A 13,380-nucleotide genomic window follows, 5' to 3' on the forward strand; every position below is an offset into this window, starting at 1 on the left:
TTCCATATATTTGAATTTTAATTAGTTCTTGTTCCCAAGTGTCAATTTTAAAAGTGAACCACTTAGAGCTTCTTGGAATTTAAAGCTAGAAACCACTTTAATGATGTTTTGAAAAGTTCAGATAACATTCTAACACACTAATTTCACTGTTTGCCAAAGCCAATCATGAACAGTTTCTAAATGACAACACAGTCTATGTTGTTTTTTTCCTCCTTTTTTTCCTTTCTTAATTTAAATTTTCATTCAGATGATTGGACACATCTGATACATTATTCATTACACAAAATTGTTACCAGAAACAGAAGAAAAAATTGGAATGCCCTAAGCACTGATGGGCTAAACCCATTCTTTCATAGCTTGGGATAAATCAAATCATGCCACTGTCAGCTAACCTGATTATAACAGTATGGTTCATCACAAAAATCTTCCACAGGTTAATATCTTCTATTAGGTTAATATTGTTGACAGGATCCAGAGTTCTCCAGGCTTCTTACTTAGCATTTACCCTATATAATATACCTGAAAAGTCTTAAAAACTCTCTGGGTATATTTTGAAAAAAGACAGTTTCTACTTTCTGTTTATCTAGAGCACAGTAATTCCTGACACTCCCTCCCATTGCTCAATCTACAATATTTATCCATATGCCTTCCTAAAGAATTTTAGTGTAACCTTAAATGAACATCGCCACAATATGTATACCAACAACACTGGATTCCAGAGGCTGAATCACATAAAACATTTTTTCTACTATTCACTCATGAAATAATAATTAGCTTCTAGAAACACAAGTGTCATTGATGGTCTTTAAAAATCCTCCGCAAAATTCTGGCAGTGAGTAGCAGTATAGCAAGTTTAAACTGTAGAAAAGTAAGTTTCTGGCAACATGTTGTACTAGAGAAGCAACACTCCTGTTTTACAGAGGAGATGGAACAATGGAAGACAGCAAAAATTATCCAACACACATTTCTCTTTGTAAGAGTCAGACATTTCCAAAGGACCAGATTTAACTGGAAGAAATTCAAACAGACTTTCAAAAAGTTGGCCTTATATAAAAAGCTTATTATGCTTTCCCTAGTGAAGAAAATTATATTAGCATTTATTTTCTAATGTTCTTTGCACAAGATAATTATTTATTGCATACTGCTGTCTCTAGTATTACAGTATACTACTGTGAAATGTGCTTTATAGTAGTGTATTTGTACCTAAGTTCTTCTATAATCTTTCTTAGATACTAACCACAGATAGTGGTCAGAAGGAGTAGGACAAGGAAAAAGAGGGGAAAAAAGGGGAAACACATTAATACCAGTAGTAGAAGACTAACTTCTGTAGATAAAATATTTCTTAAATATCAAATGTATTTTGAGAGATAAATATCTTATATATGTATATAGGATCTTTTGCAACTTTCTTCAAATGCCACATATGACATTAAAATACAGGACGTATACATAAATACAAAAAAAAAATTGAGAAGGAAAAACACGGATGTAGGTATGGACGTGAAGGCAGAAAAATCTTTCTTTCTGTTGAAATTATGTAGGAGGAATTATTGTCCATTTTCTAAATCTGTGGATGAATTTGAGTGTATTTATTTCAGTACTGAGTGAAAATTTCCTCTGTTTTGACATTCAGAGTTGCCGTGACCTGGGAGCAATGGGTCAAGGTCAGCAGAGCATACTGGGCACATCAGCAGTCCCTGGCTGTCCTGAGCACAGACAATGAGCTCCAGGAGTTCCATTATGCACATGCAGATATATCAGGGTGTCAGCGCCCTCAAAAGCAGAATTAAGCAAGTTCATAGCAACTTGTATTAAAAAGCAGTAGAGTTGCACAAGCAGAGTACAGAAAAATGTGTATGCTGTAAAATGCGCAATTTAACAGCTAAAGAGTTGGAAGAAGCAAGAAAGACATATGGCAAAAGCAAAGAAAAGGAAATTAGCCAGGCCTGGAACAGGTGGATCTTCCTCTATTCTTTTGAGGATGCAAGAAGTATAAAAAACCCAACTCACCAAAAAGCCCCAACAAAAAAAACCAAAATGAAAACAATCAAAAATACACTCCCAAAAACAAACAAACAAAGCAAAAAAAAACCCAACCAAACAAAAACATTATACTGATTGAGGGAAGAAAATGAAGGAAAATTATGTGCATTTTGTTTCCTGCTCTCAAGCCTGATGACTTCAGCCTTCATGCCTGAGAGCAATGATAACCAAAGACAACAGTCAGCACTGAGAGTCAGCATCAGCCCTGGTGAGCTTTGCTTAGTACTGACCAAAACAAGATAGATAAGGATTGATTCTCTGAGCATCTCATGATTGATGGTCATAAAAAATAAACCACTGCTCATGTGTACCCTTAATGAGCATCAGTCCAGTAAAGCACTGTTTTAACTTTTTAAACTGCTTTGATTTGTCAGTCTTCCAGGCACCCCCATCAAGGCAATCCCGAATTCTCTGATGTATATATGCACACACACACACACACACACACACATATATATATATTCACACACATTCAGTTACAATGCACAACACATTTTTAAGTCCTGAAAACACTCCATGCTTCTGTCACAGTTATAATTTGCTCAAAAACCTTCCAAAGATACAGATACAGATATATTCATGCTTGTTTTGTTTCCTGCTGAGATGCAGGTTTAGGATGTGCAGGTGACTGTTTATTCAGACTGAGTGAAATATGCATACCTTCTAGTTGCCAATTTTGCAGTTGTTAAATATGGCGGGCCATGACTTGACATTTAGGTATTTTATATTGACATTAAATTTTAAATCAGGTGAAATAAGGATGTCATTAGGTGTCACAGAAGATTTAAAGAGAATATTAAAGGAAAATCTTATGTGCATATTCATTATTTCTTTTTTCTCCTCCATTCATTTCTAAATAGTCAATGCATAAGACATTTTACCCCATCTTTTATAAGCCTTATTTCTAAATTAACCTATTTAATATAGTCCAGTGATGCTACACATGAGTACTTTAATAAGTTTTGGAACTGAGTTTTAGACTGTCATAATTCAGTAATGTTAGGAGGAGACCACTGATGTTGGTTACTGAAGAATGTTTCAATTACAAATTAAGAAAACATTAATTAACTAAGTTTTCATTTTGTATCCTTGCATAGAATACATGCTTCAGGAGCAAATATTGACAAAATAATCTGGAAAGAATACAACTTGTCAACAAGAGGTGACTGGAGAAAAAAAATTGAGGGGAGTAGGGGAAAACTGAAGACATGAAATATTTTCAAACATATTCTGAAAAAAAATATACAAGTATGTAGAAAACTGCACAACATAATGGATGAAGGCTTTACATATAACACGTTAAATTAATATGTTAGATCTCTTGAATTAAGCATTGCCTGCAAAAAACAAATCATTATCAGTGAACAATGGTAGGTCTAGAGCATAAAACTGTCAGTGGTCAAAGCCTGAACTTAGAGAATTAACGCTGGTTTCTGAAATTACTTTTTTTTGTCAGTGCAAGATAAGCTCTTCTAGATTGTTTATTCTCCTCATATTCAAAGAAGCAGGGTCCAGTCCTGAGCATTGTTGGACCATTTCATTCTGCATATAGATTTATATAGAGATTATGGTATTATAAGAGCATTTTTCAGTTTATACATCTTCATCCCTAATCAGATAGAGCTATTTTGTTTATTAGTCTATCATTGCAGCATTAAATGTTACTGTTACTTCACTAGTAACAATTAAACGTATTTAGACTTAGTGGTGTACATTCTTGGCTTTGTTTGGGTCTCTGCTGGGGAAAAGGCCAAGTCACAAAATTTAGATTTAGTGTATCTCCTTCTGTTGGGGACTGGAATAAAAACAAAACAAAACAAAACAAAACAAAAACAAAAACAAAAACAAAAACAAAAAAAAAAAAAAAAAAAAAAAAAAAACCAAAAAACTAGTGCAATAAGTTTAAACTCACTTTTCTTGTTAATACAAAACCCTTCAGTCATAATGCATGGCATAGGATGACCATAAATTAGCATTCTGGTGCAGTTGCAAAGAAGACAAATAAAATCCTGATATCAACATAATTATTTTCATCAGAGAGCAAGAATCACTGAGTGCCAGAAGTCTTAGGAAGTCTTAGAGAGTTCTATTTGGAATATCAGGTCCAGCTGTGGGTATGCATCTTCATTGAAGACAAAAATGGAAAATGGAAATCTTATCCTGTAAGTGAAGACCTGAAGACCAGGACTGTTCTCATCTGGAGAAACGAGAGATGACAGGGAAGAATTACTACACTGATATATGGCAGAAATAGGTCTAAGCACAGAAGCACAGGAGTACATAACCTCTAACCTAGAAAAGCAGGAGTAAATGATATGCAGAAAGCTGAGTGCTCTTTGGAACTTGCTAAGTTTAAGAAGTGGCCTATATGACATATTGCTGGAAAACTAGAATCTAAAGATCACTTCCACTTCATATTCACTAATAATCCTTATTCTGAACTGCCAGAGAGATATAGATGAATAATAATTTAAAAGAAATAAAAATCATAAGCTGTCTTCTGTAAGCAGCGTGCAAAGGCTTAGAAAGACTGACTAATTTAAGATAATAAAAGAATTAAATCTATTTTGAACACAGAAGACCACGTATTAAATATTTGCTTAATATTTAACGACAGAACTTTCCTGACCTTTTTATCTGTCTGCTAAGTAGTCCCATTGGTACCCAAAAAATACAGAATTCTGCAGAATAGCTTTTCAAGTACTCCTTTCAGGTCAGTCATAAGAAAATATGGTATATTTCTTTCACTCATTATTACTATATCTATGTGCTGATTTCAGATATATTTCCTTAAAAGAAAGAAAGAAAAAAGAGAAATCAAGACCTGAATAACCTCAATTTTTTTTTGCCTTTTTTTGTTTTTATGATATGCAGTGATGTCAAAGCACAATAGATTAGCATAGATCTATATGTGCTTTCATAAGACAGATATAAGTGCAAAATATTCAAATTCTTTACACTTATTCTAAATATTTTCTCTACTCTTCATCTGAAGACATATTCTGAGTTAATTATGCCTTAAGACCCCAAATTATTTATACAATATATTTTTGCAATAGCACCAAAGAATTTCATTTTTTCTCACCTCTTTTTATGGCATTCTTTCTATTCCTAGAATATTACATTTTCTGTATTAATTTCTTACAATTAAAAGGCATATTCGACTATTCTTTTCCTACTGTGCCCCTTTAACTACTAAAGGTTTGAATACTTGCCATAAATGCTTCTCAAGATATGAGAAGTAGATCTATACCCTAAGGGATTCATAATTTATCAGAAAAATGACACATCTTGCTTATATGAACTTTAAGATCTCTATTATTTATATCTAATAAATTAAAAATGTGCTAAATCGCTGCCATTATTTAAAATATACAACTTTTTATCTTCTGGTATTTCTGACAGATATGTATGCACTTCTCTGCTGATGTTATATTTGAAAGAATTAATTAAAGGCAAGTATGTTTACAGTATTTTGACACTCATTGTACTCTACAGTAACAATCTGTGTCTAAAATCTACTGATTATAATTAAATCTAAAAATATTTTCAAACATTGGGTGTAATTGTTTTTAGTTCCATGTAAACAAAACTTCATGTTGTTTGGTAGCATTTGTCTAGAAATTTTAATTAGGAAAGAGTAAATATTTCATTTCATGTTCAAACCTGATTATCAGCATTAATGGATAGATTAATGCATGCATAATCAAAGAATATAAAAAAATTGTATGAGGTATTAACTAAAAAGAATGTGTCATTTTGATTACTTCTTTTGCAATTAGCGGTATAATTCAAAATAGCCCACTTTTAATCTGAGATCAAATAGAAAAAGAAAAGGAAAAACAAAATCTGTTTTTCAAGACATAGAGCCAGTAAGCAGCTTCAGGTTCAACCTTAAGTGAAGGGAGAGGCATGTTTCCAACAAACGGATCTAACAAATGAATCAAGGGATAACAAAGGCAGATTTAAACTGTTATGTTAAGCTCTTCTGATACAATCCTGAATTTAGCAGTGACTGTCATAAATTTTTCTACTGCTGCAGACTTTTGAAATGAGTCTAAGTATTTAAACTTTTCAAATATGCTCAGCTTCAAACAGGAATTATTATCTGATGTTTCTATATCATGCATTATATGGGAGGCAAAATCAGATCACTGATATTGTTTTTTCCAACTTCATAAGCTCCAAATCCCTTGCCTGGGCACAGAAAGCATCCTGGGCAGGAAAACATTCTCCCTTTTACAGAGATGTTCTGCCATCTCTCTGATTGATTCTTTTAATCCATGGCAGTTGTCCATTTGTATTTAAGGCACTTTGACTGTCATGATTTTGATTTTTGCTAATTAGTCTTGTGATTAGCAGACCACAATTCAATACTATCAGCAAAGAGTATGTTCCGTTTATGGTTTTTCTCATTTTTCTCAGTGTTCTTCATTGTCCTCTTCCTGCATCCTGACAAGCTGCAAGGATCACACAGTAATGGCACTGCAGAGCCCACTTTCAGCAGCAATAGGGAATTTTCAGCACATTTTGCAAGATTGCTGTTTACCAAACAGCTCCAATATTACACTTTGTCAGCACATTGCATATCTGGGGGGGAATAACGTGACTATAAATCCTGAGGAAAAATTTTTTTGCTGAGCACACCAACATGTACCAGGGAATGTAGATTTCAAATGGCAGCTGAGAAAGGCCACGTTTCATTTCACGGCTTGAAGTCCAAGATTTCCTGATGAAGTATGGGTATTAAGCAAGACAAAATATCTTTGGCATTCCTACCCTCCATCCACGCATTTGCTTATGTAAAATCATTAGACTCTAACTAGTTATGTGACTTATTTAAGGATCGTAGATAAATATACTTCACAGAATGTCTGCTTTGGGGAAATGTATGTATTAAATAATTTTTAAAAATGTTACTATCTTATTAGCAACTCTTTGGGAAAGCTATAATAGTCATGATCAATGTTCATAAATTCTTGATCCAGTTATAAAGTAAAATCCATGCTGGATGCTCATTAGTTTTAATGGATTTTGACTAAATTAGTAATGCAAAATAAAATTTTAACTCGAGAAATATTATCTTTGCAAGAAACCCAAGATCATTCAGCAACTAATTTATTTTTGTTATGTTGCTGTAATTATAATAAAATTTTAAAAATTCCTCCGGCACAAATACCTGAAAAGCATTTTTTTTCCATTTTGAATGGGTTTTCACAAATAAGTTTTGTCAAAAAAATATTGTTCCAGACTATTAGAAATTTCTGACTGTTTTGGTAAATTTCTGAGCTCTATTTCAACCATTTGTCTACATCATTTTAACTGGTTAAGTTTTGGATTGTTTCAAAACTAATTTCTACTTAAGGAATTGAGATCTGTTTCTGCTATACTAGACATCAATGTCACAGTACAACTGTCTCAATTCAGCAGTTTCTTCCAAATCATCTGTTAGTCAAAAGGACACCTAACTGACTAAATAGTGTTCTCTTTATTCCTCCACCTTTAATTTTTTGTATTTTATATTGATGTGAAATATTAACTAGCATTAGCTTCATTAGTGGCTCTTTTATGTTCATTCCTGGTAGAATGGGGAGTTCTTAAATGAGTTTTTTTTCCTTCATGGAAGTGTTGATTATCATCGAATCACCCACTAATCTTCTTAGTAAACATATTTGCTTAATTTTTAAAGACTGAATTATTAGACGAATTTTCTGAATATTCAGATGTTTTCATGAACTTTCCATAGTGAGATCATTTTTCAGCCATCCTTCCAATACAGACATTATATGAATCCCAAATGCAAAAAAGTTGCTATTCCCTCAATTTCATGCATTGAATAAGCTAGGATGGTTTTTCTGTAAAAATACATATTTTATAACTGATGACTTCTCCACCAAAAACACTGCCCACATTCAATGACAGAATTCCTACTTTTCAGGAATGGAAAAGCAAATACTCTCTTCATAGATCTACAAGAATTATGAAAGAAAAAGCTTAAACAGTAACTTTCCCAGCAGTAGCTCAAAAACTTGAGTCTTAATTTGGTTTTTATTTATTTGGCCATGGTTTGGCATTTGGTGGTTTTCACTTTTTTTGGTTTTGGGCTATTTTTTCCCATAAAATGTAATGTATGGCACCCTGTTCCCCTGGGATTCCAGCCTCACAGAAGCCAGTGTAATTTTCTTGATGCATTTGTGTTAAGATAAAGCCACATCTGAAAGCATTGAGTATCATTTCTTCAGTACAGAAAATATCCTGCTTTCTTCCCAGGTTACCTTTTAATTGCTTCTCAAAAAGCTGCTTAATTTGAAAAGAAACCATTAATTCATCACTAGTCACAATCATCCTGCAAGACAGACAATGAAGCAAATGATTCAATTGACATAATAAGCAAAAAAAATAGTTATCTTAACTTCTAACCAGTGCTATATGCAGCCTAAAAACATTACAGAATGGAATATTAACACTGGGGAGCATGTTGCCTTGAAACAGAGAGTTGGACACAGCTGCTGCTGAAACAATCATCAAACACCCCCAGATGCAATTTTGACATTTCATTTCATGTTCTTTCTGTCCCTCATTTGTCTTTACTCTCCATTCCTCAGAAAACATGGATTTCTGAAGAAGGGTCCTTGCTTTACTTTACTTTACTGTTCCCTAAGTTTAGGTCAACAGAATTCTGTGCAGGGACCTGGGGCCGGGCCCAGAAGCTCTGGCAGAACCCAACTTGCTGTCATAACTTGCCCCTAATACACAGAAAAATCCCAACTTCCAAAGTTTTTATGATTATTTAAGTACGCTACTATTCTGCCTGCACCTAACAAGAAATATCAAAGTGCATTTGATTTTGTTGTTTGTTGTTTGCTTTGCATTACTTCATCTCAAACAATTTTTGCAGGGTTCTAAAATGAAGTTGTTTGAATTTTTCCAAGATATGTCAAGGGCATCCAACTCAAGAATTAAAATTCAGTTTAGGATTGAGACTGTAAAGAAATACTCTTAAATAACAATCTATTACATATGTGACAGTAAATATCTTCTGAGGCTCTTTTAAAAATAAAGGTTTGTTGGTCCTGAGCTAACAGCCAAAACAACATCCTGTTCGTCTTAATATATTAACAGTCTGCCATAAAGAATTGGAAATCAGTTCTAGAATCTCATCTAGATTTGTGGGTTTGTGCCTTCACCAAAATTTCTTGAAAGAAGAGAGTTTGGTTTACCAACAGGATATTCGAAGGAAGTATTAAGAAAGTATACAGGAAGTATTCCACTGGATACCAGATGCACTCTCTCCTGCTTCTTAGCCTAGGGAAAGGATCACTGATGTGTTCTCTTCATTCATTTCACATCTTTTCTGCTACCATGAAGCAAACAAGAGTTTGTCCACAGGAGCTTTCTGTCTAAAGGACAGAAAGGGCAGATGAGAGAATGTTAGAACTTGACTTCAAACATTTTAGTTTAATACTTCATGGTCCTTATTTTTGAAACAAACCAGCATCACCTGAGTTCTGATATTAAATACGATGATAATACAGATGAATAAGATATTTTTCTACATCAGAGTATTTCAATTTTCATACTTTAATCTACTTCACTCCTACACGCTAATTGTTATACATTTAATATACTCTTAACACCTACCATTTTATCATTATAGACACCTACTCAGCTAATCAAGGAGTTCAAAAAGTTCCTATTGCCTGGGGGGAAAAATAAAGTATATCACCATTATCTAAAGAAAAACTGTAGAAATCACTCAAATATGCTCTGCTTACAACAGTAACAAATCAAACTTCATAATCCAATTGGAATTTAAAGTATTTAAGTTTAGAATCCTTGCCTGATATTTATGGTCAAAACAATTTAAAACATAAATGACAAGATTTCACATTTTTGTTCTTCTGATTTGAATTTTGAACATCTCTCATGAGAAGCATCCATTATCACTGTAATAAAAATATCATGACAGCAAAAGAAGTAAATGTTTTCTGTCATGCCATTAGAACTTGACAGTACACAAAGTTTTTAATGCAACTACTTCAGTTTGTGTAAAGGCAGAGGGCACACATGAAGCATCAATTGCATAACAAAGTGCATTTCAGACACGGACTAAAAGAAAGGAAAAAAAATCCAATATTAGTTATGACCAAGGTTGGTAAAAAAAACCTGCCTGCACACATAAAAAATTAAAATCTCAATTTGTCCACAGGTTTTATTTTAAATTTTTCTTTTATTTCAATTTCATGTTAGTTCCTTTGCCTTGATCCTTCTTGTTCCTTTTACTTTCAAAAGTAGCACAACACTGAGGAGAAACTACCATTCATCATCACTAATCCACTTAGCCTTCGTTCTTAGAGGCGTTTTTCTCACTCCCTCCTCTTAAAAAAGCCCACAAATCCAGATTCAGTAGAAAGGCACATTAAAATAAAAACTGTCATGGTGACTTATTGAGGTGAAAAAAGAGAAGACAAAAAATAATTTCAAAGCCTCAGTTGATTAAATAAATCTTAAATAAATATTTTAACTGAAATTTCAAATTTTCCAAAGGCAGAAAATAACACCAGAATCTGCATTCCATACCAAAATAAACTATATGCATGAAAATGCTAGGATGAAAGTTTTTGCCCAAAACTATAATATTGTTTACAATATTATATACAAATTACAATATTTGAATTAAAATATCAAACAAGAATCCTCCATGATTTAGGTCAAAATTATATTTCAGATTTCCAATTAATTTATAGGTTCAAAATTTGTTTAATAATGGATTTGTTGGAATCTCTCTCAGACTTCTCATTTTCAAAAAATAGATTCTCCTGATAAGACTTTTAATTGTATTTCTTCTTTTTAATTAATTCTGAAACTGAAGACCCTATAACAGGAATCAGACAAGCAGCACAATGTGCCTACTGCAGTAAGAAATATAATCTCACCTTCTGCTACAGAAGCAGGCAGTGGTTAAGGTTGGAAGGGACTTCTGGAGAACATCTAGTCCAACCCTGAGACTGAGAAGATGATCATTCAGAGCAGGTTGACCAGCACCATGATCATTCAGGCTATGAATATATCCAAGGATGGAGATTCCAAAACTTTCCTGAGAAAGCTGTACCAGTATTTGACCAGGGTTTTTTTTTCTTCTTATGTTTTGATAGGATTTCCTGCAAGATGACAAAACTTCTGTTAGTTACTGCTGTCACCTCTGTTAGTTTTCTATATTTTTTTAAACTTAAAATGATTTTACCAATAATTCCTTATGCAGACATTTTCCAAGTCAGGCACACAAAGAATAATTTATTTACATTGTTAAACATATACATAGTATCCAAAGGGCTTCAATAAAAGCACTACTTAAAACTCTTCAATTTTGTATTGTTTTTATTATTATTGCTGCTCCTGCTTTTGATATTTTTATTGTTAAACTGTTCTTATGTCAATGTCAACCTATGTGTTTTACCTTTTTCTGAGTGTCTTCCCCATCCCAACATGGATGAGGGTGGGGGAAGTGAACCAGCAGCTGAGAGGTACTCAGCTTCCAGCTGGAGCTCAGCCACAACATACACAAACTAATTTTGCCAGACCTCTACATAGAATCTTATTTCTGTACCCCAAATCAGTAATACTAAAGTAACTATTTAGAGTGGAGAGATTAGAGTTATGTATTGGTAATAGTTCTTACACTTTCCCAGAATAGAATGTCAGAGGCTGTTAAAAGTTTATTTTATTTCTGGGCAAGTTCACTCATTTTCTAGTTGCCAGGTGATATAAAAGATGAATAATTACGAGGGAAACATACCAAATAACCTGGAATAGTAGTAAAAATCCCAATATAAAATCTGCTGTGTAAGAAGAAAATACATATCAGAAAGGAACTTTCCTGTATTTGTTCTTGTTGAGCTTTTCCTTATGTGCAGGGACAGAATAGAAGATTAAGTGGTGGCAGGAGAGGTTGTGGAAGAAATCAATAAAAAAGAAACAAACTGCCAAGGCCAGGTGGTAATCACCTAGGGATCTTAAAAATGAAATAGCTTAACACCTAACCTCTTCCCTTTCAGAGTAGAGAACTGGAAAATAGCCAAAGAGACTCAAGAAACTCTAGGTTTCTAAGCCTGATATTCACAGTGGACAAATTGTAATAGAAGGCATAAATAAAGAGACCAGAAGTCTGGTTACCTGAATAAAAATTATATTTTAGCAAAGAGACCACAAGTTTTTGTAAACAAGAAAAATAATTTGTCACAGAATCACTAGATTCCTCTGCAAATTTCAGCAAGCCTAGGAATAATGAAGATCAAAATTAATAGAGGCAGACTGGATTTAGAAGCTACTGTAGTTGAGAGCTTTAATTGAGTGTTCTTTAAGAAGTAAAGGGCCTTTGGCCTGGGAAGAAAGGATCTTGCATGGATAAATAATTGGTCAAAATACAGAAAGCGAGAATAAACTGTCTGTTTTCACCATGGAGAGGGTCACCAGTAGAGTTACAAATTTATGCTAGGATCAGTGCTGTTGTACAGACTGTGAAGAAACAGAGAAAGAAGAAGAGCAAAAGCACAATTGCTGGTAAAGTAAAGTAGCTCAGAAGAAGGAAAATACAAGGCACTGCTGAAGTGCTGCAAAGAACTTCTCTAGGATTCAGTAGAAGACTAAATACTTAAATGTGAAAGGAACACTCACACCCGAAAAAATCAAGTCATGTTACCCTGAAATAAGATTATGTTCTCTTAGATAGTCCTTGATATTTATGGAAATAGCAACACAGGATCCAGCAGTGGTCTAAGAAGCAAATCAGGTTTTAGGGACAATTAGAAAGGAACTTTGTAAGAGATAGAACATCATTATGGACTTGCTTACGTTTCCCATGGCTGCAAACTCTAAACAGTGAATATTCTCTTCCCAACCTTCAAAAGGAAGGGATAAAGCTTAGAGAAGAGTGCAAAAGGATAGCCAAAGTTGAAAGAGATTCTGTTGATGACTAAAGATTTCAACTTTTATATATTTTTCATGCATTTGTAGTTTTGTAGATTATTAATATGGGGTTATATAGCTGTTGGTATTTTTCCTACACTTTCTCTTAGATTTTAGAGTAATAAGTTAACCTTCTAACACATTCCTGAAATACTGTTTAGTCTTATTTTCAAGAAGAGAACCTACAAGAAGAACATTTTGTTTCCCAATCAGTATCTGAGAAGACACAAGAAATGGGGCAAAGCCCTGGACCAACTCCAGTGGGGCAGTATGCAGGGGAAAATTACCTAACCAAGTGCTGTTCTAATTGGACAATATTTGTTAAATATGCTAATTTTATAAACTTATAAAGATGGTAGAAATCCAGTGTCA

At 33.6% G+C, this 13,380-nt stretch overlaps 1 long non-coding RNA gene across 1 annotated transcript; it reads right to left on the reverse strand.

Moving 5' to 3' along the window:
• Window positions 1–2,626: 2,626 nt before the first annotated feature.
• LOC148225326 (uncharacterized) lies at window positions 2,627–9,400 on the reverse strand. The gene is made up of 2 exons (XR_015801540.1): window positions 9,264–9,400; window positions 2,627–4,240 (listed from the first exon to the last, which is right to left on the reverse strand). It is a non-coding gene; the product is annotated as an uncharacterized LOC148225326 (long non-coding RNA).
• Window positions 9,401–13,380: the final 3,980 nt, after the last annotated feature.

The sequence above is a fragment of the Sturnus vulgaris genome, chromosome 1 (assembly GCF_052056855.1).
Source record: "Sturnus vulgaris isolate bStuVul1 chromosome 1, bStuVul1.hap1, whole genome shotgun sequence".
NCBI lineage: Eukaryota > Metazoa > Chordata > Aves > Passeriformes > Sturnidae > Sturnus > Sturnus vulgaris.